The sequence below is a fragment of the Lactuca virosa genome, chromosome 4 (genome assembly GCF_052849685.1).
Source record: "Lactuca virosa cultivar CGN04683 chromosome 4, Lactuca_virosa_CGN04683_v6, whole genome shotgun sequence".
Classification (NCBI taxonomy): Eukaryota; Viridiplantae; Streptophyta; class Magnoliopsida; order Asterales; family Asteraceae; genus Lactuca; species Lactuca virosa.
The window spans coordinates 280,826,869-280,849,951 of record NC_136429.1 but is presented as its reverse complement, the minus strand read 5'-3'; the positions used below and the strand labels follow the sequence as shown (position 1 = coordinate 280,849,951).

At 37.2% G+C, this 23,083-nt stretch overlaps 1 non-coding gene across 1 annotated transcript; it reads right to left on the bottom strand.

Moving 5' to 3' along the window:
• Positions 1-7,552: 7,552 nt before the first annotated feature.
• On the bottom strand, positions 7,553-7,659 carry LOC145110248 (small nucleolar RNA R71). The gene has a single exon (XR_013709630.1). It is a non-coding gene; the product is annotated as a small nucleolar RNA R71 (small nucleolar RNA).
• Between the last annotated feature and the right edge of the window lie 15,424 nt (positions 7,660-23,083).

Genomic DNA, 23,083 nt, shown 5'->3' with positions numbered 1-23,083 from the left:
TTAGGAAGTGTTAGAATGCTCAAAACCCAACAGTGGTATCAGAGCCTAGGCTTGTTTGTTTGATACTTGATGCAAAATAGTGAAAAAAAGTCGAATTTTTTGCTGTCTGCCTGATGAACTCGCCGAGTCCATGGGGGGACTCGCCGAGTTCATGTGTAAACTCATCCTACTCGGCGAGTAGGTTCGTGCACTCGACGAGTAGGAGCCTCAGAATGCAGATTTTCGACTTTTGCTGCTGGAAATGGACTAGAAACATTACCCTAAACTGTTTTGGTGTTTTAAAACTTGTTTTAGTTGGTGTAATGGTTGTTCTAATCCATTTATAATAGCTTATATCAAAATTTCATGCTTTGTATGTGTTCATATAATTCTTGAAACTTTGATGATCATGTTCTTATGAATTTAGAAGATGATAGGAATTATTTGCTGAATTGTTTAGGATTAATTCTTGATCATTTATGTGTTTTAATGGAGTCCATAATTTGTCCTCAAGTTATGGATATCCAAAGGTCACTTCTTTTAAACACACACTTAAAACACATAAGTTACATGGAAATGAAGAGTCTTCATTTTTATGAACCTTTAATTCATAAGTTATGAAATGAAAAGTTTTGAAAAGTTTCAAAACTTGTCCTCAAGTTTTGGAATTTGTAAAGTTACACACACTTTAATATACTTTAATTCCAAACCCTTAGAGTTTTAAAAGTTAAAATTCAACCCTTATACTATTTATAACATTAATGGTTAATTATTATATATATGTATAAGATCAAAGTCATCTTACCGCTAGTACGCCTCATTCACGAAGCCAGTCTATAAGGTGGGTATAAGGTTGTTGCCTATAAAATGGCAACTTAATGGGTGTCCACTCTCACCCACCGCTTGCTTGACTGGTGGAGGGTCGTTAGCCGAACGGGTAGGACAAGGACTTATAAATTCTCATTAAAAGTATGATGAATAGTATAAAGTAACTAAACCTTTTATAAATTCCCAATCTTAGTTACTTTAGGAAAATGTGAATATGATGCTAACCCATGAAATTCACACTTTGTACCTTACCAAGTCGTTGGTGGAGCGTGTGTGGTTAACCGACACACTAACTTGGACTAGTAAGGATCACGAAGGGTGACTTAATGTTTATCATAGATCGGTGGAGCGTGTGTGGTTAACCGACACATTGATTAGGTGATAATATTAAGGGTACCAAGTGAATTTGCATGGTTATTCACACCTTGTTTTGTGATCCTCGGCATCCCAGTCACAAAACTTGAAGGGCACAATCGAGATTGAAACATGCCATTGAAAAGTTCAATGAATCTCAAAAGAATCTAGGAATTTCAAAAACCAATTAAACCTAATAATTCATTTCGTTTTCATGGTGGAAATTGGTGAATCGTCATTCGCCTACCTTCAAATATATTATAGCTTAGATTACGGCATCCCTCTTCTAAGTTATAATATATTGTGTTGGATCCTAGCCTTAATATTACATTTGGGTGTATTATTAAGGATTCGATATATCTAATCTAAACTTGTTTTCTTCTTTTCAGATGTCTTCCAACAACAAAGCTTCGGGCTCTAACCCTACTGGCTCCTTTTCCCTCATGAACCTTTGTGGGAGGGTCATCTTTGATGGTTCCAACTTCATGGATTGGATCCGAAACATCAGGATGGCTACTCGTTACGAGGACAAGGAATATGTCCTCGATAAGGAGCTAAAGGAGCTTGATGAGTCCACTGCTACTCCTGAGGAGGTCGCTGAGTATCAGGCACATGAAAGAGATGCCACCAAGGTGGCATGCATCATGATGGCCACCATGACAGCTGAACTCCAAAAGTCCTATGAGGACTATTACCCTTTTGAGATGCATCAGGATCTGATGGAAAGGTACCATCAGAGTGCTCGTCAAGAGCGGTATGAAATAATCTCCTCCATGATCACTACCCGTATGAAGGATAGCGAACCAATCACGAGCCACATGCAGAAAATGCAAAGGTATGTGGACCGTCTAATGAAACTGAATGTGAACTTCCCTGAGGAGTTGGCAATTGATATCATTTTGCACTCCTTGCCATCGTGTTATGATCAATTTCGTATGACATACCACATGAACAAGGAGGAAGTCACACTCAGTAAGCTTCAAGGACTTCTGAAGACTGCCGAAAGTGGTCTTAAGAGTAAGTCGGTTGCTACTCCTACTCCTACTACTACCCCTGTTTTGGCTATCGGGCAAGGCAAAGGGAAAAAGAGGAAGCACCCTTCGAAGGGTACCAAGGGAAAGTACCTTGAAGGCTCCTCATCTGGAACCAAAGGTGGTTCTTTCACTCCTTCTGCCATCCCTAAGGATGCTGAATGCTTCTACTGTCAAAATAAGGGGCACTGGAAGCGAAACTGCCCAAAGTACTTGCAAGATGTCAAGGATGGGAAAGTGAAACCATCCCATGCAGGTATTTACACTATATTGTCTAATAACTCACCATATTCTAATTCTTGGGTTCTTGATATAGGTTGTGGTATTCACATCTGTTGTGACTTGCAGGGCCTAAGAAGAAGTGAGAATGTGGAGCACGGAAAGATAAACTTAATCATGGGGAACAAGAAGGTTGCACCTGTTACCAAGATTGGAGTTTATACTTTGTTGCTAGATAGTGGGTTAAAGTTAGATTTGAATAAATGTGTGTACTCGTCTGAAATGGCGAGGAATATTATTTCCTTTCATGCTTTGTACAAACAAGGTTTTACCTTTTCATTTGATAATGAAGTTGGTAGTATTAATGCTTTCTTTAATAATATTCTTTATTTTAAAGCATTACCTTGTAATGGTGTGTATGAAACTGTATCGGTTGTAGATAATTTAGGGAATAATGTATTATGTATTGATTCTTCTACTAGCTTGGATAAAGCATATTTGTGGCATTGTCGTCTTGGACATGTAAGCAAGAAACGCATAGGCCAGCTCCAAAAGGATGGAGTTTTGGAGTCATTCGACCTCAAGTCGGATGATAGTTGTGAGTCTTGTCTACTTGGGAAAATGACAAAATCACCCTTCACTGGTACTTGTGCAAGGGGTGAGGGTTTGTTGGACCTTATACATACTGATGTATGTGGACCATTCAAAACCGCCACAAGGGATGCTAATCGCTATTATGTGACTTTTATTGATGATTTTGGTAGATATGGTTATGTCTACTTAATCAAACATAAGTCAGAAACTTTTGAAAGGTTTAAAGAGTTTAAACAGGAAGTAGAAAATCAATTGGGCAGGAACATTAAGATGCTTCGATCCGATCGAGGTGGTGAGTATCTTAGTACTGAGTTCCTCGACTATCTTAAGGAGTGTGGGATTGTCTCACAATTGACACCTCCCAGGACACCACAACTAAATGGTGTAGCTGAGAGGCGCAATCGAACTTTGTTGGACATGGTTCGCTCTATGATGAGTCGAGCTTCGCTACCAATCTCTTTTTGGGGGTATGCCTTAGAGACTGCCGCCCACATCCTTAATCTAGTCCCTACAAAGAAGGTTGCCAAAACACCTCATGAAATGTGGACTGGGAAAGTTCCCAATTTGGACCACATCAAGATTTGGGGTTGCGAGGCTTTCGTGAGGCGCGAGACTCATGACAAGCTCGAACCTCGAAGTGAAAGGTGTATTTTCATCGGCTACCCACAAAAATACTTTGGTTACCTCTTCTACAGACCCAGTGAGTATGTGGTCTTTGTGGCTAGGAGAGGGGTCTTTCGAGAGAGAGAATTTATAAGCCAAAGAGACAGTGGGAGGCAAATTGACCTTGAAGAAATTCAAGACTCAATTGGTGAAGGAACCTCAGACACTAGCAATCAACTTGAGGAGGAAATTCCTGTTGATCCAGCTGACGAATCTATACTTCCGAGGCGTTCCACAAGGGTTAGGAACACACCTGAGTTTTATTATGGATTTCATATTACTACGGAAGGTGATACATTTATCAGTGACAGTACACTGGTAAATCTGGATGAACCTAACAGTGTTAAGGAAGCCATGGCAGGCCCAGAGTCTGCTAAATGGAAGGAGGCTATGGACAGCGAGATACAGTCCATGTATGACAATCCAGTTTGGAACTTGGTTGACAATGTACCAGGCCGTAAGACATTCGGGTGCAAATGGATCTTCAAGAAGAAGACCGACATGGATGGGAAGGTGCACACTTATAAGGCTCGACTGGTTGCGAAGGGGTTTACTCAGACTCAAGGTATTGATTATGATGAAACCTTTTCACCAGTAGCAAAGATTAAGTCTATTAGGGTTATGCTAGCCATTGCTGCATTTCATGATTATGAAATATGGCAAATGGATGTCAAAACCGCTTTCCTTAACGGAAAGTTGGCTGAGGATGTTTACATGAATCAGCCAGAAGGTTTTGTCAGTGCAGAGTACCCCAATAGAGTGTGCAAGCTTGAGAAATCCATTTATGGATTGAAACAAGCATCTCGAAGTTGGAATCTTTGTTTCGATGAGAAGGTCAAAGAGTTTGGTTTCTCAAGAAATGAAGATGAGTCCTGCGTGTATGTCAGAGCTAGTGGGAGTATAGTTAGTTTTTTGGTACTGTATGTGGATGACATACTACTCATAGGAAATGACATCCCAACCTTGCAGGAGGTTAAGTCCTGGCTTGGGAAGTGCTTTGCTATGAAGGACCTTGGAGAAGTTACCTATATCCTAGGGATAAGGATATTAAGAGAAAGGAGTAAAAGACTAATTGGACTTAGTCAGAGTATCTACTTGGATAAGGTGTTGAAAAGGTTCAACATGCAGAATTCCAAGAAAGGAGAATTACCGATCCAAAGCAATGCCAAACTGAGCAAGGCTCAGAGCCCGAGTACGGAAGATGAGATAGCTGAGATGAGTCGATTACCTTATGCTTCCGCTGTTGGTTCGATCATGTATGCTATGACTTGTACTCGTCCTGATGTGGCCTTCGCTTTGAGCATGGTCAGCAGATATCAGGGGAACCCTGGCAAGGCTCATTGGACTGCGGTAAAGAATATTCTCAAGTACCTGCGGAGGACTAAGGATTGGATCCTTACCCTTGGTGGGAGTGATGACTTGAGAGTAGTAGGGTATAGTGATGCTAGCTTTCAGACTGATAGGGATAACTTCCACTCTCAGTCGGGCTGGGTCTTTACCTTAAATGGAGGAGCAATCACTTGGAAGAGTTCCAAACAGGAGACTGTAGCTGATTCGACTTGTGAATCAGAGTACATAGCAGCGAGTGAAGCGGCAAAGGAGGCGATATGGCTGAGGAACTTCATCGGAGACCTTGGAGTTGTACCAGCTATTAAGGAGCCTATGGAGATTTTCTGTGACAGCAATAGTGCGGTTGCCTTAGCCAAGGAACCAAGAGATCATGGCAGATCCCGACACATTGACAAAAAATATCACTTTATAAGACACAAGATAGAAGAGGGACTCCTCGTGGCAAAGAGGGTATCGTCAGATGAGAACCCTGCGGATCCCCTTACAAAGGGACTGCCGAGGGTGAAGCATTTGCAGCATGCGAGGCGCATCGGGCTGAGGGACGATATTAGTTTTACAAATTAGATAGCCTTTTCTGAAACTTGTAAAATGTAATCGACGTTTGATGATGAATAAAATTTGTGATTTATTTATGAGTAAAGTGTTGCTATCATTGTCAATTATTTACTATTGTTTCAGTTTTGCATGTTTTGACTTCCAGAATAATTAATTTATTCAAACCTCCACAGTCGGTCATACGTCGGAAGTAGGTATGAATCAAGATTGTCATGAATTGGGATTGTAGATGACTAAAGGTGTTTAGCCATAGCAATGGTTGCTACAACATTCATGAGTATTCATAAGTTATGAGTATTGGAATAAACCCACGCTCATTTGTATCACTTCATGGAATTTATCTCGAGTGATCGTGAGACGGTAATATCATATAAGTCTTCAAACCTAGAGATATGAGTTGTTACCTATGAGTTGGTTGTGCATTGATTGCACGTAAACGCATCATTAACTTGATGTTATAAAACGTGCCTTTGTGTGCAATTCAATAAGTAGTAGAACAAGCATATGAGTCGAAGTTTATCTGTTCCTTCTAGAAATAGAAGCGATATCTGGGCCCCTCGATGATTTTGTGTTGACCCATGTACCGGGCCCGGTCAGAACTAAATTGATGTGTTCAGTTAAGTTCTTTGTCAAACAAATCGGAAATCAAGAAACAACTGCTAGACAATAAGTAAGACATTGTTCCATGTATTTGTCCGACTGATATCATGAGAGCAGAGGATTATATGATCACTTATCTAAAATGGCGCTTCATAGTTCACAAGAGTTTTCGAGAGCTACGATTGCCGGTTGGTTCCTGAAGTAATATAGGCAAATACAGTTATTAGACTTATCCAAGTGGGAGTCTGTTGGATAAGGTGTCTAAGTCCATAACTTATTTGGTATATACTTGACCCGACCCGGCATGGTCCATTTGGGTTGCACTTCACCCGAACTAGTTATGGATAATTTTATGAGAGTTGTATACTTACGATTTATTAATATATTATAAGTTATAATATATTAATATAAAGTCATGTTACTTAATTAGTTTTAATCTTGAATTAATTATGAATTAATTTAGTGATTAAAAGGAAGACTAATTAAATCATGGGCTATTATATTTATATGGTGTGGGCTAACACTCATTTGGAATGGGCTAAGCTTATATGGAAGTCCATGGATGATCCATGGAGCTTTTACCCATGGATCCTTGGAAGAGGAAAAGACATGGGTTATTAGGGTTTCACCCTAACCATGTACACTATATAAACAAGCTTATGTTACATGAAAAAGACACTAATGTGTGTGTAAGTGTGGTGGCCAAAATCAAGAGTTAGTATACTCTCTCATACATTTTCCAAGTTTGTGGTGATTTGTGATTTCCATTTGAGGCATTCACATTATTGGTGCTTGGCTCTCAAACTCCAAGGAATCAACAATCAACAAAAGGTATGTAATTCATCTAGTTCTTTTATGGTTAAAAGTACCCCATGCCATGCTAGATAGGTTATAAACCTTGGAAAATAATATTTTGCATGTATCTTAGACAAACATAGATCCAAGGTTTAATAGGTTTGCATGTACACTTAGGAAGTGTTAGAATGCTCAAAACCCAACAAAACATTGAAGAGATGTCCATGGGAGCTTACAAGAAGCGTATTAGAGAAGATGTTGGTCCAGGGTTAATACAACCCGCAATTCCCGCTACTGCCACATTTGAGCTGAAGGGACACATTCTTTCTGCTCTGAAGGATGTTCCATTTTATGGAAAGGATCCCGAGGATGCTTTTAAGCATTTAGATGAAGTCAATGACATTACAAATTATTTCAATGTCCCGATTGTTAATAGAGATACCGTCTTGTTAAGGATGCTTCCCATTACTTTTAAGGGAGCTGCAAAAGAGTGGTTGAAAGCACTTCCACTTGGTACAATAACTACTTGGGCTCAGATGCGCGAACAATTTTTGGACCAATTTTGCCCACCATCCAAGATAGCTAAACTCAAGAAGGCGATAGACAATTTTGAGCAACAACCAGGGGAGTCACTTTACGAGGCATGGGAGCGCTACAAAGGGTAGTTAAGGAATTGTCCTCAACATGACCTTAACATTCAACAAGAGGTGTCTATATTCTATGATGGGATCAATGTCATGACAAGGAAACTCCTTGATTCTCAAGGACCTCTTACGAAGAAGAATCCTAATCAGATCAAGGTGTTGGTTGAAGAATTCGTAAGGCACTCTCGGGAATACCACAACCCAAGACAAGATAGAGTAAAAGACAGTGGGGGTACACATTCTGAAGAGATGGCTGCTATGATGGCGATGTTGAATAATATGGACTGAAGATTGACCCAAATGGACCAATCAATTCATGCAATTAAAGTTGGTTGTGAGAGATGCAATGGTCCACACTTGACTAGAGATTGCCATTTGGATGAATATGGGAACAAGAAGGCTCAAGTTTGCTACTCGAGTGGGGACAAGTATGATGAAGATTGGAGAAAACCAAAGAAGGAGTGGCTGCCATATGATGAATATAAGAAGCAGAAGGAGGAGAAATACAGGCAAACTGGCCGAGGTTTCTACCAAAAAGAGCAACCACCAGCTGAGAAGAAAGCTGACTTGGAGACCATGTTAGTTCGTTTCATGGAAGCTTCAGAGAAAAGGCATGATGATACTGATGCAACACTGAAGGATCAAAGAATAATGATGAAGGAGCATCAATCTATGATGAAAAATCATCAAGCAATGATGCTTGACCAGCAAACATCATTAAGAAATCAGCAAGCCTCGATCCACAATCTCGAAGCTCAACTTGGTCAACTTACTACTTTGGTGAATGAGAACATATTCCCCTAATTTCCCGAAAAGAAGACTCATTCCCATGTCATGGTGATTGATACTAAAGAAGAGGCTATCTCTGAGTTCTTAGAAGCACTAGAGGTGGAGACAAAGCAGCCCGAATCACAACCAAAGCGTTCGGAAGTCGAAGAAAAAATTGAGGCCGAATTATCAAGACCACGACGTGGCGATTTAACCTCCACGACGTGGTGTCGAGCTGAACAGAAAAATTCTACGTGTGCTCTAGTTTTTCAACCACCTTTGCCATTTCCTTCTCGAGCCAGAGTTCACCCGTTGGAGAAAGACCATATCAAGTTTATGAAGCAAGTTAAGGGTATTCCTATCAATACTCCTTTTATTGAGTCTTTGGCACAAGTACCTGAATATACGAAGTTTCTTCAATATTTAATTGACACTCGCCAACAACTAGAGAAGACCTTCAAGGTTTTCCTTAGTGAGCAAAGCTCTAAGGTCATTACGGAAGGGATACCAAAGAAAATGGGAGATCCTGGACGCCTCACTCTTCCGTGTGAGTTTGGAAACAATACGAAGACTTATGCTTTAGCTGATTATGGAGCTAGCATAAATCTAATGCCTTTCTCATTTTATCAAAACCTCAATATTCCGAAATTGAAGGCTACAAAAATGACAATTCACATGGCTAACCGTTCAGTGACACATCCTAAAGGCATTGTAGAAGACATCTTGGTAAAAATTTGGAAATTCGTTTTTCCAATAGATTTTGTGGTTATGGACATGAAAGAAGATGCCAATGTACCGATTATTCTTGGTCACCCTTTACTCAATATTGCTCGAGCCTTGGTTGACATTCGTGAGTCCAAATTACTTTGAGAGTTGGAGATGAAGAAGCTACTTTTGGAGTAGAAGATGGTTTTCAAGGGAATGATGTTCAAGGTGAAGTATTCAACATTGATGAAGAAGATGAACTTGAAGAGTTGGAGAAGATAATGGAAGAAGAACTTAAGAGAATTCAACAAGTCAAACACACCAAACCAAGAGCATCCGTTCCACTTGTGTTTGAAGTTATTACTTATAAAAATCCAACTTCTTGGGTGAGTGAGGAAAGTGAAGACTTATTAAGTGACGAGGAAGAGGTTACTTCCAAGGAAAAGAGTTTACCTGTGGATGAAAATATGGTTCCTGTAGAGCTAAAGAATGAGGAAAAAGTGGAGAATAAATTTAAATGAAATAAAGGGATTAAAAGAAAGCTTGAAGTAAATGAGGTGAAGGTTAAAAAAGAAAACTCTAAAAAGGTGTATGTTAGACGTGTTGGATTAATGTCTAAGTCCATAACTATATTTGGTATGTACTTGACCCGACCCGGCATGGTCCATTTGGGTTGCACTTCACCGGCACAATTTATATGGATAGTCTTTTGAGAATAGTATATTTATGATTTATATTAATATATTATAAGTTCTAATATATTAATATGAAATCATATTATTTAATTAGTATTGATCAAGAATTAATTTAGAATTAATTAAGTGATCAAAAAGAACTAATTAAATATGGACTCTTATATATATGGAATGGGCCAAGTTCATTTAGGTTGGGCTAAGCTTTCATGGATGGTCCATGGAGCTTTTAACCCATGTATCCTATGTAAATGAAAGGTCATGGGTATTAGGGTTTACATGGATGTAACCCTAATCCTCCATAATATATAAAGGGGTCCTTGGCTCACAAAATTGGCACAAGTGTGTGAATAAAAGTGTGGGCCGATTTTAGTGAGCATACATATTCTCTCAAGTTCTTCCATGGTGTTTTGGTGATTTGTGATTCCACTTGAGGCTTCCACACTATTGGGGCTAAGCTCTTAAAGTTCAAGACTTCAAGCAACATCAAAGGTATGTCATCTAACTAGAACTTTGTAGTATAGTTGCTTCATAATATGCTAGTTAGGATGAAACCTTGGAATATTGATTATTTGCATGTATAATAGAGAAAACATAGATCCAAGGTTTATAGGGTTGCATGTACACCATAGGAGTGTTAGAATGCTCAAAACCCAACAGTGGTATCAGAGCCAGGTTGTTTTCTGTTATATTGATGCAAATGTTTTATTTTCAAAGTTGGAAAAAAAAGGAAAAAAACATGACGTTTGTCAAATTTTAAGATAATTACTTGTTTTTGTGAAAAACTAATTATTTGTAAAATTTGAATCATTTGCTATATGAGTTAGGTCAAATTTAGTAAAAGATAAAATGATATGATTATTTTATTAGTTTTAAAAGTTTGATCTAAAGAGTTTTTTGAAACCTCCATAAGTTATGGATATGAAAAGGTTTTAAAAAAAATTGATTCAAAGTTTTTTATGGAGTTACAAAACTTAGTCTTAATGTTTTAAAGAATTCCATAACTTGTTCTTAAGTTATGGAACATGAAAAAGTTCATCATAAAACAAGTATTTAACTCCATAAGTTATGGAATCCAAAAGTTTTCAAGAGTTACAAAACTTACCCTCAAGTTTTGGAATTTGGAAAAAGTTTTTTTATGATAAAAAAAAAATTGAATTCTAAAACTCTTGGGTTCATAACTTAAACAATTAATTAAATGGTTTTAATTTTGAATTTAATAATTGGAATTATGATGTTTTTATTGAATAATTCAATTAACTCTTATGAACTTTATTTATAGATAATTAAAGTGTTTAATTAAAAGAGAATTAATAATTCCATAATGACATGGTTTAAATTTAATTAAATTAAGAGTATAGTTTAATTAATAGATTAAACCACCAAGTATTTTAAATGTCTAAAATACACCCTTATACTATTATAATATTAAAAGTTTAATATATTATATGTATAAGAGCAAGTCGTCTTACCATTAGTAGGCCTCATTCACGAAGCCGGTCTATAAGGGGAGTATAAGGTTACTGCCTATAAAATGACAGTTTAATGGGTATCCACTCTCACCCACCGCTTCCTTGACTGGTGGAGGGTCGTTAGCCGAACAGGTAGGACAAAGACTATAATTCTCCCTTCATTAAAAGTATTAATGATAAATACTAAGTAACTACACCTTTTATAAATTCCCAATCTTAGTTACTTACGAAAATGTGAATAAGGTGCTAATCCATGAAATTACACTTTGCACTTTGTTTAAGCTGTTAGTGGAGCGTGTGTGGTTAACCGGCACACTAACCTGGACTTAATAAGGTAGGCAAAGGGTAACTTAATGTTTATCATAGTATCGTTGGAGCGTGTGTGGTTAACCAGCACATCGATTGAGGGGTAAATATTAAGGGTACCAAGTATATTTGCATGGTTACTTCACACCTTGTTTTGTGATCCTCGGCATCCCAGTTACAAAACCTGAAGGGCACACTCGAGATTGAAACATGCCATTGAAAAGTTCAATGAATCTCAAAAGAATCTAGGAGTTTCAAAACCAATTAGAACCTAATAATACATTTCGTTTATCTTGGTGGAAATTGGTGAATCGTCATTCATCTACCTTCAAATATTTTATAGCTTGGATTACGGCATCCCTCTTCCAAGTTATAAAATAGTTTGTTGGGTCCTAGCCTTAATAGTTCATATTGGGTGTTATATTAAGGACTTAAATCAACTTTACGTGAATTTCTCCCATTGTTGATGTCTGGTTTAGACAACAATGATCTTCCCAAACCAAGCTTTCCTAATGAATATGACTTCCCGAGTTTGGCTCATGGAAGTCATACTTCTCTTCCTCCACCTCCTCCAATTATTCTCCCTAACCTACAAGTTCAAGGTCACTCAAGCCCTAATGGCAAGCAAGGTCTATGTGTGATCACATCTTAGAGATGAAGTCACATATTGACAAGCCGGGAGAGTTGGGTGTCAAAGTCTTGAGAAAGTTGGATGTTCAATCACTTTCTAAGTCACATAGTGAGTTCCTTTGGGACTACTATGAAACAGACTATGACATGAACCTTAATGATCATATCTATTTGCTTGGTGCTGCTGAATCAGCAATGATTTGGAACGATAGTAAAACAAATTTGATTAGAAGATCAACTTCCCAAAAACTTTATGGACAGTGACAATGGTAACACTGGAAATCCAGAAAAAGCATTCTCTTCCCAATGGAAAGGGATTGGCCATAGTCAACCCGGTTGACCAAATGGTAAAGAGAAATGCTAAGTCTGAGATAGTCCCATTACCAAAAGGTCCATATGTTTATTTTACCAAAGGAAGGGGCGTTGATTGCAAAGCTGCCAAATTTACCTAAGGATGTTAAAGTCAATAAGTTTGACTCTACATCAGGTAGAGCCCATTATCTAACTCTGTTAAGTTCTATTCTGAGATCCTCATTACATGATGTGACTGGGTCACATGTTGATGTTTTAAGAATCAAAGAATAGAGAGAAATCTTAAAGGAAGTATATGCTGATTCTGATCGCGAAGGTGGATTTCGATCGCATCAGAATTTTGAGCAGTTGCTTAAGAAGTTATGATATATTGCTAAGGAATAGATAACAACAATTTTCCATGTGGATTGTAATGATAAGTTTTTCCGCAAAGTTTTAAAATAAAAGAAAATTGTTTAATTTTATTTATTTGAAGTATCCTTACAATGACATTTGTGGAAAATTGTTGCTTATATGATTCCACTGACAGCAATATTGGAAAATGGATTTGATTCTTTCATTTGTGGTAGTGTCTAAATTTACCAAATCAGGAAAGTTCCTCATCACCCAAGTTTCAATTGGACCGAAACTTGGAATCATGCAAGTTGAATAGTATGATGAATGAGAACTTTCAAGCATTGGAAAATCAAGACTAATTACTTGTTCACATGGATGTGTGAGTCAAGTGAAGGACTAAAGGGATCGAGTACACATTCTTGTGCACTGGTCATGTCCACCACAAAGCTCGTTAAGACTATTTGATTTACTAAAGTTTAGTAAATATGGTTATACTTACAAGTTTAAGTATAATTCTGAAACATTGGAAAAGTCTCAATGTATGGCAGAACGAATGGGAAGAATCAAATTAGACAGAAAGATAAAAGTTTCTCAAATCTGAAAAGATGGGAGAGTACTTTAGTATAATGTTTGTGATCATCTTAATGATTTAGAAATTATATCACAATTAGTCCTCTAAAGGTCATCTTAGTGCATTATTATGACTAAGAAGAGGAGTCATGAATTGTTGAAATGGTTAGATCAGGAAGATGAGTCATACTTCGTTCCAAAACAATTCTTAGAGTCATACTCCAAGATTGTAACTTGAGTGACATATATTAAAGAAAGGTTTAAAACACTTGTCAAATGTAAGAGTAAAAGTGTCCTACTCTTGTACATTTGAAATTGGTAAGTTGTGATGTTTTGGATAAAACAAAGACCAACTAAGGCCAATTGTGTGAAGTGTTTGTCTTGATAAAGAATCCGCACTATCTCTTGAATATTTGGCAAGATAGTCTTATATGTCAAGAGGATAGTGGGAGTCTTAAAGATCCTAAAAAGAATTTCAAGAGCTAATCAAGAATAAAACCTGAGGTTCTTCACTAGCACACGACTTGAGGTTTATAACCTATCGTGTTGACATATTCTGTGCCCATTCCAGTTAAAGTTGGATTTGCATAGGAGTTCTGAAAGTTCTCAATTGGTTGCATAACAACTTGGAAGCAATGGCAGGCCCTGTACTGCCAGGTGGCAAGAAGTTAAGATTGCATAAGTTCAGTCCATATGAGTTTGGATTTGTCATTATCCTTGTCTTGTGACTATGGTTTTGACGATTCACATGGATAAGAACACATACACCATAAAATCTAAGGGTCATAAGGTTTCTTTCCGATTCATGAAAATGATGGTGAGCAAACACTTCCACCAAGTAGATTTGAAGCAGATGGCAAAAGGTCTAAACAATTGAGACTATGATTACGGCATCCCTTTTCATAGTTCTGAAATTGTTTAGACACACATGCATGCTATCTAAGGAAAGGTGTATGATTTTGATAAAGTTTTATCAAAGCATCTCGTATCAGAAATCTGAACTTTGGTAAGAAAGTCAATAAAGTATTGATTTCTAGAAGTCCAGCTGATTTCTGAGTACATGTTAAAGCTAGTGGGATCATAAGTGTTATGATAATAATCATCATGTTAGTGGGAGCATGATAATTATTGTTAGTGTTGCAAGTTAGCAATGTTAATTATAGAAAACAAAAGTTTCAATTCGTGAGGCTGCGGGGATTGAAAAAGTTGTTTTGCTATAATTAAGGGAGAGGATATACTTCATTTCAGTTCTAAAGGCTTAGATTGAGACCTTAATCATCCTTAGTCAAGAATATATATATGAATTTCATGTTGGATTGGTTCAACTTAAGGAAATTCTATATATTGCGTTCTCAAAATTCGATTATGATTACGGCATCTCTCTTCATAGTTAAATTTTGAAAACATGGCAAATAAAAATATTGTAGCAAAAGACTAGTCTAGAATCATGTCTTTATGTGAGACATCATGAATCGTGTACCATTTGCTTTGGGTATAGGATCGATTGCATGTGCTATAATATTTGTCATTTCTAAATTTTTCCAAATGCCCAGAGGCATTAAGAAGGGAAAAGGTCTAGAATTGGATATGACTAAAATGATTAAGCAATTGTCGAGGATAATTTGAGGTTTACCAAAGATTGGTTGCTCAGGGACAGTTGGAAGTATAGTGCTAATTTTGGAAGGACCATATTGACATATTCTGAAAAGAGGCATCTCTTCTTCAGAAGTGATAGTCAAAATGAGAATATGGAGTTGTCTCCATAGGTGGAAGTTATCTGTGTAAGATTAGAAAACTTAATGCAAGAAGCATGTCCAAAGCAATGTACTTTGAATATGAGACTTAGTTTCCATGGAGTTGATCTCCATTGGAATACCTTATAATGACCGTTGACAAGTCTTTGTGACTTTGTACATATTCATTACAGGAGGGTCAGTGCATATAAGTTTAAAATCTAAACAGATTTCGATAAATGATAGGAATTTGAAATTCTCACATTTTTCGATAAGGATTTGGGAGTGTGAAATTAGAATCATTGAAATTATGTTCAATTGGTTTATTTCACAAAGTAAGGATCATAGACAAACATAGAGTGCATACTTGGTGTATGGCAAAGCTATTGTTTAAGAAAAACATAGTGTACATGCTTGGAGCATGGGACAACTAGTGTTTTTAATTCAAGTATAAAGTTGATAAAACCGAAACAATGAATAATGAGTAATCAGTATGGTGATAAATAAAAGTGTTTATTTATATTCATAGGGTTTGATACCATATTTGATTCATTTATTCTTGTGTTTCACTTTGCATGTTTTGACTTCCAGAATAACTAAGTCGCTCTTCCTGAATGATTAAGTTATTCAAACCATCCACAGTCGGTCATATGTTGGAAGTAGATATGAATCAAGACTGTCATGGGTTGGTTTGTAGAGGTCCAAGTTGGTGGACAAAGTGGTGCTACAACACTCATGAGTGCTCATAAGTTCTGAGTATTGGATTCAACCCGCGCTCATTTGAATCACTTCATGGATTTTATCACGAGTGATCATGAGACGATAATATCTTATATTCTTCAAACCTAGAGATATGAGTTGTTACTATGAGTTGGTTATACATTGATTGCACGAAAACGCATTTGGTAACTCGATGTTATAAAACGTGCCTTTGTGTATGATTCAACAAGTAGTAGAACAAGCCATATGAGTCGAAGTTTATCCATTCCTTTTACCTTCGGGATAAAAGCGATATCTGTGGGCCCCTCGATGATTTAGCGATGACACATGTGAGTGCTTGGCCAAGCCAGGACTGATTTGATTTGTTCAATCAGTCAGTCATCATAAATCGAAAATCAGGAAACAACAAATAGACAGAGAGAATGATTGATAATCCATGTCTCAGTCCATATGATATCTAGAATGGAGGAATATATGATCCGTTATCTAATGGACAAGTCATTGACAAGGTCAGAGTTCGACAGCGGCTTTAAGAGCTACGATTGCCAGTTAGGTTTTGAAGTCATACTCAATAATAGTTTTAGACTTATCCAAGTGGGAGACTGTTGGATTAATGTCTAAGTCCATAACTATATTTGGTATGTACTTGACCCGACCCGGCATGGTCCATTTGGGTTGCACTTCACCGGCACAATTTATATGGATACTCTTTTGAGAATAGTATATTTATGATTTATATTAATATATTATAAGTTCTAATATATTAATATGGAATCATATTATTTAATTAGTATTGATCAAGAATTAATTTAGAATTAATTAAGTGATCAAAAAGAACTAATTAAATATGGACTCTTATATATATGGAATGGGCCAAATTCATTTAGGTTGGGCTAAGCTTTCATGGATGGTCCATGGAGCTTTTAACCCGTGGATCCTATGTAAATGAAAGGTCATGGGTATTAGGGTTTACATGGATGTAACCCTAATCCTCCATAATATATAAAGGGGTCCTTGGCTCACAAAATTGGCACAAGTGTGTGAATAAAAGTGTGGGCCGATTTTAGTGAGCATACATATTCTCTCAAGTTCTTCCATGGTGTTTTGGTGATTTGTGATTCCATTTGAGGCTTCCACACTATTGGGGCTAAGCTCTTAAAGTTCAAGACTTCAAGCAACATCAAAGGTATGTCATCTAACTAGAACTTTGTAGTATAGTTGCTTCATAATATGCTAGTTAGGATGAAACCTTGGAATATTGATTATTTGCATGTATAATAGAGAAAACATAGATCCAAGGTTTATAGGGTTGCATGTACACCATAGGAGTGTTAGAATGCTCAAAACCCAACAAGACGTGTCCAAGCTTACAAGAGACGATGGAAAGAGCAGAAGATTCAGATGGTGGTGGACTCTTCAGACGATTCAACGTAGGAGGCACGGAGTCCAGCTCACGACTCCATAAAAAAGAAGCGCTTCTCGGGAGGCAACCCGAGCTTGGTTTGAATTTTCTTTTCTTTTTAGTTTTTAGGAATATCAATTGTCTCATCATCTATTAATCCTCTGAATGGTAAAAATCGAGTGTGGGGTTTCTTAAAATTAAATGGTTTATCTTATGGAGAAATGTTTCCTACGTGTATTACTTTTCTTTGTCTAAATTGCAGGTACAATTCTAGAATCCAAAGTGAGGGTATGTTTGGCAAGGAGGGTTCGTTATAGTGAAGGTTTAAAGAACGACGAGAGAAGCGAGATTTGAGAACATTTTTTTTTCGGGTGTTTAGTTGAGTCATAAAGTGAAGGGTCACGTCCTAGAGCTTTATACAACAGATGGTGTCACGTAAAGTTCTCGTTTCAGTACATTTCGGCATCAGATTTTTAGTTTTTAAGACCACCACGACGTGGCAATGTTCAACACGCCGTGTTGTCGCATAAAAAATAACAAAAGGGGTTCTGTTTGGTACAACACGCCGTGGTAGTATCTACCACGACATGGTGTTTTTCGAGTCCGATCTCGCACTTTCAGTAGTCTACGTGTTCCTGAGTGGCGTTTCATACATTATATTCATTCTCATGGTATGGATGAGCTGTTCCCACACCATAGAATTGTATTTTCAAGCAATAATGAAGAATTATCCCGGCCGCCACGACATGGTTGACATTTTCCTATGTTGTGGGGGAGTTTTTCAAAGCATAAGAAGGCTGCCATTCTCTTTTCCAATTCCGAGTCCACACGTTCAAGCAAGCTAGAAGTCTTTCCCATGTGTCGACATGCATCTTCTATCCCATGGGAGTTTATTCCTTTTTCTCCTTCTTTTTAATTTTATGCATACCATGCAATGAGGACATTGTATGAAATAAGTGTGGGGTAGGGGGTATATTGCATAAGAAAAAGCATTTGATTTTTAAATTTTTGCATCAATAGTTTCTAAATTTGCATATAAGCTTGAAATAATAGTTTAACTTAGGAAACTTAGCTAATTAAATTTTCGTAATTGATGTATGGGATGATCCGTAGAGAACCCAAATGTTTACTTAAGCCAACACATGTTATAGTGTATTTGTGGCTTCCCATTTCCTAGTGAAAAGTCATGAAGTATGAAAGGTAATCTGGTAGCTTATATGGCATAATACGTTTTGCAGCCTAAACCTGAAATCTATCCAGGAGAGCTTAGGTAGTCATTACACTTAGAGTAATACCTTAACCGATAAAGGTTGAAGCTAAGATCATTGCTTAAGAATGTAGGATTTGAGAGAAAAAAGTGAGAATACATGTAAAAAAAAAGAAAGAAAAAAAAGAGAGAAATTACCGAAAAGTTAAAGGAATTTTGGAGCAGTCAAGTATGAAGTCGAAAGATCAAAATTCTGAAGAAATCCAAAAAGTTGAAGATACCAAAAAAATCAAACAAAGAAAGTGGTGAATTCAAGCAAATCAAAGATCAAATATACAACAAAGTGAAGAATTCAAAGAGCTCCATTATGGTATCAAAGTTGTAATTTCTAGAATTTATGTATGCTTGGTTGTTTAGCCAAAAATACCTTGAGGTCAAGAAAGATTTCTGAGGATTGATTCGGAGGGTTGCAGAAATGAGTGTCGTATGAGCTAAGGGGTGAATGTTCATAGGGATTGTGAGTATTTTGGAATGGGGAGTTTTTAGGAATTATAGACACAAATACATGCATTGAGGTCTTGGGATAATGGCTGAGTTTGAAATGGATTGTTTTGTATTTTGCTGGTGAAATTAAAAATCAATTTGCTTGGGGGCAAGCAAAGAATAAGTGTGGGGTATTTTGATATGTTTACATCTATACACATAATTTGATAACATATCTTACTATTTTAATTACTTTTATGCCCTTATTAGAACAAAAGATACTTAATTTGTTATGAATTATGTTGTAGGGACCAAAAGACATGCTTGGAGCAAAAAGGAAGCTGGAAGCTGGAAGCTGGATGTTTAAAGTTGGAAGTTTGAACCAAAACTCTAAAATGAAGAAAATATACCCGTACCACGTCGTGGTGAATACACCACGACGTGGCAACTTGAAGAATCCCGATAAGCTTAGAAGACTTGGAGAATACGGGATAAACACGATTACCACGGCGTGGTGGGTCTACCATGACGTGGTGCTCTGATTTCGGGAAAAGTATAAATAGATCACTCAAACCACCGAATTGGGGACTTTTGGCTGATTGAGGGAGTTCCTGGAGACGAAAACTACACAGTTCAAAGGCCTAGAAATTGGTTTCAACACCAATGAAGAAGGAAGAGTTCATTATTAGCTTTATCGTTTGGTACATTTAACATGCTTTTTAATATGACTTGTGATTGTTTATTTGCTAGAATGTCCAGCTAAATCTAGCTGCTTCTGTTAGCTAGATGAAGCTGGAACTCATGGTTTTAATAACTTAGTTTTGATTTACTTGTTGGTTAAGACTTGTGTTTGATTGTTTGAACCTAGCATGTTTGATTTAATATTTGATTGCTTTAAATTCTTGTTCTGTGTAGTTAGTGAATAGGAATCTGCATGAATTTGAATACCTAATAATTCAGTGAACACTAGGTTATTAGAGCTAAGATCAAACCAATCTTATATAAGCAATTGAATTATTAAAATTAGGCAGTGCTAGAGAACTCATATTATGACCATAAGAGTGTTTGTCAAATAAATCTTACATAGCTCCAATTCTATTTAATAATTGATTTTGTGTTAGCCATTGTGTGACCATACATAGATTTACATGAATTAATTAATGTTAGCAGATTTAGAACTAAATTGCTAATACTATCTTAATTAGTAACCAACAGTAATTGTCATAGCTAATTTATAAAGCATTGAGGGAAAGTGGATTCGAACTAACATAAGTGTTTTGTTTACTGATTGAATTTGTGTTAAAGAATTAAGTTCATCTAAACTTGCAAAATTAGATAAATCCCATGTCTTCATTAGTAATTAGGTTAATTTAGTAGTAGATAGATTAATTAGTCAAAACCGTTCCCTATGATCGACACCCGACTTACCCGACTATTCTATAATTTGACTAGGTACACTGTCTAGGTGCAATTTAGTTAGTTAAGTTAGTTAGGTTATAAATATAAAATTAGGTGTAGCTATTTGCACGCATCACGTAACTCGGTTGCCGGCTGAAACTTGGAAGAGAAGCGATAGTGGGAAATTGGGAATATGTGATGGGATTTAGGGTTAGAGTCTTTCGGGGGCTGAAATGGGTTAGAGGGATGAAATGTCATTTTATATATATATATTTTCGGGGCGGGGCAGGTTGGGGCATGCATACCCCACTCCCTGCCCTGAACCCGAACTAAAAACCCGATAATGACCTGAAACCCGATAAGAGTGACCCGACCTGCCCCAAAATCTTTGGGGTTCGGGTTTTCCCGTCGGATTCGGGGTTTTTTTAGCATCCCTAAAGCTCTTAGAGAGGGTAGGGAAGTATCGTTCATAACCAACATGGACGATGTTATTAGTTCTTGCATAGGTCAGATATTCCCTGATTCTTATCATATGTATTATTGTAAGAGTGTGTTCATGTATTTGCGAACAAGAATTGGTGGAAATAGATGATTGGAATATTTGTTTTTCCCTTCATGCAAATCATATAATATGTCTGATTTTTCAACTTGAATTCTGTCGGCTAACCCATAATGCACGTGGGGTGCTTGCTAACATCGATCATGTGAAATAGGCACAAGCCTATTTCCCTAATATCCGTTGGAATGTGCTCAACATTGATATTCTACAATTCCTCCTTGTGTTATCAGTTAATCAACACATTGTACCGATAATAATGCTTACTGAGGTCATTCGTGACTACATTCAACAGACTTTTGTTGAAAGCAGTTTCATGGGTGGTAAAATACCGTAAAATACTGAATTAATTTTACTTGTACAATAACTGTAAATGATAATATCTACTTTTCATGGACATTGACTAGCGTACTCACCCCATATGCAGATATGGTGCTTCAGATGAGGATGCAAATGTCTGTTCGGTATATAGCAAACAACAAAGATCCCGCCCGGGATCTCGTATCCGTTCCCATCTAACATTTTTTGTGCGTTTTTGATTTTCAAACAACTTGTGTTGTAGAACTGAACCGCCATATATGTTCATATGGGAAATGACACAATTTGGGTATAACGTGCGGTCATGCCATTGTTAGATTTTGGGGCCTTAATAATATCAATTCACTTGGATATTTCTTGGATCGTGATTGCAATCACTTTCCAAAATATATGATTTTGACCCTATAGCCTGGGGTATCACAAAATCAGATTAGGGATAATCCAAATAATTACATTTTAGAAGTCAGGCCACTTCTAAATCTGCAACACAGAAAAGTACCTTGTTGTTTTGTGTTCTTGAGAGATAGATCAAATCAAAAGTATGATTTTCATGTATATATGTTCCAACATGATATTTGGAACATTCATCATTCTTATATAGATGTAAGAAATAGGTTGGAAGTTAGTTTATGGGGGTTACATCCATTTGGAGCCAAAAAATGTTAAAATATGGTTATTTAAACATAACCGAATCAAACATCATCAGGATGTCACAACCTATTTTTGTCGGGAACCATTACCAGGGGATCTGCCCTTGGACGTATCACAATATTGTCCGTTTTGGGCTCCCGGCACGAAAACTTCCCAGGGGGTCACCCATCCCTGGATTGTTCTCGCCCGGGCACGCTTAACTGCAGAGTTCTTATGGGATCTGCTACCCTCACGGATTTAAAATGCGTTGTGTTAGGGAAGGTATCCATGCCCATTATAAGGAATGCTTATTTCTCCTTCCCAGCCGATGTGGGATCATGTCAAATCCACCCTCACCCCCCATTATAGGGTTTGACGTCCCCGTCGAACACATCCAACCGTGCCTTAGCTCTGATACCATTTGTAACATCCCCATCTGGCACGTATCACAATATTGTCCGCTTTGGAAGTCCTCGTGCCGAGTGGTCCAAAGTGGATAATATTGTGATACGTGCCAGAGGGGGATGTTACCCGCTAAGGGGCTGCTCCTAGAACCCGCCAGGGGCGCAACCCCTTAAAACCCTGCACCCAGGGGCACTGACCCCGAACCCTTGCATTCTCGAGTTAACATTTATCACTCTGAGTGTGCACCCCCACACCTCCTATCTCGGTTAGTAAATAGAGCTCAACCTATCTCATTATTAATAATAACTACATTAAAATATGTTGATAACACTAAAATCACCAACAACTATTACGACATCACATTATTCAAACATCACAAAATTAGCCGATATGGTTAAGATATATTATGTGGCTAATGTGTTTCAAACTACCTACCAGACACAAAATGTGCACCCTCTTCCCCCTCCATTCGAATGAGAAATACCAGACCCGTTGATGGCCGTTTTAGTGCCAATGTAATCGCAATTAATTATGTTTGTAATCGATTTGGAGTGACTAATGAAAATTATTATTGCCTTAATATTTATTACAAATTACAAAGATAAAAAAATAATAATTTAGAAATACCATAACCTCATTAAACCTACAAATAATAAATAACATAATTTAAAAATACGGGACATCTTTTAAAAAATTCCAAGCATGTTCGTATGGAAAATCAATCCTGTGATTTTTTGTAACATACACATTAAGTTATCGTGTTTTGTAGTTTAAAAATAAATAATATTATGAAATATTATATTGAGCGTTGAGTTCTAACAGATAGTT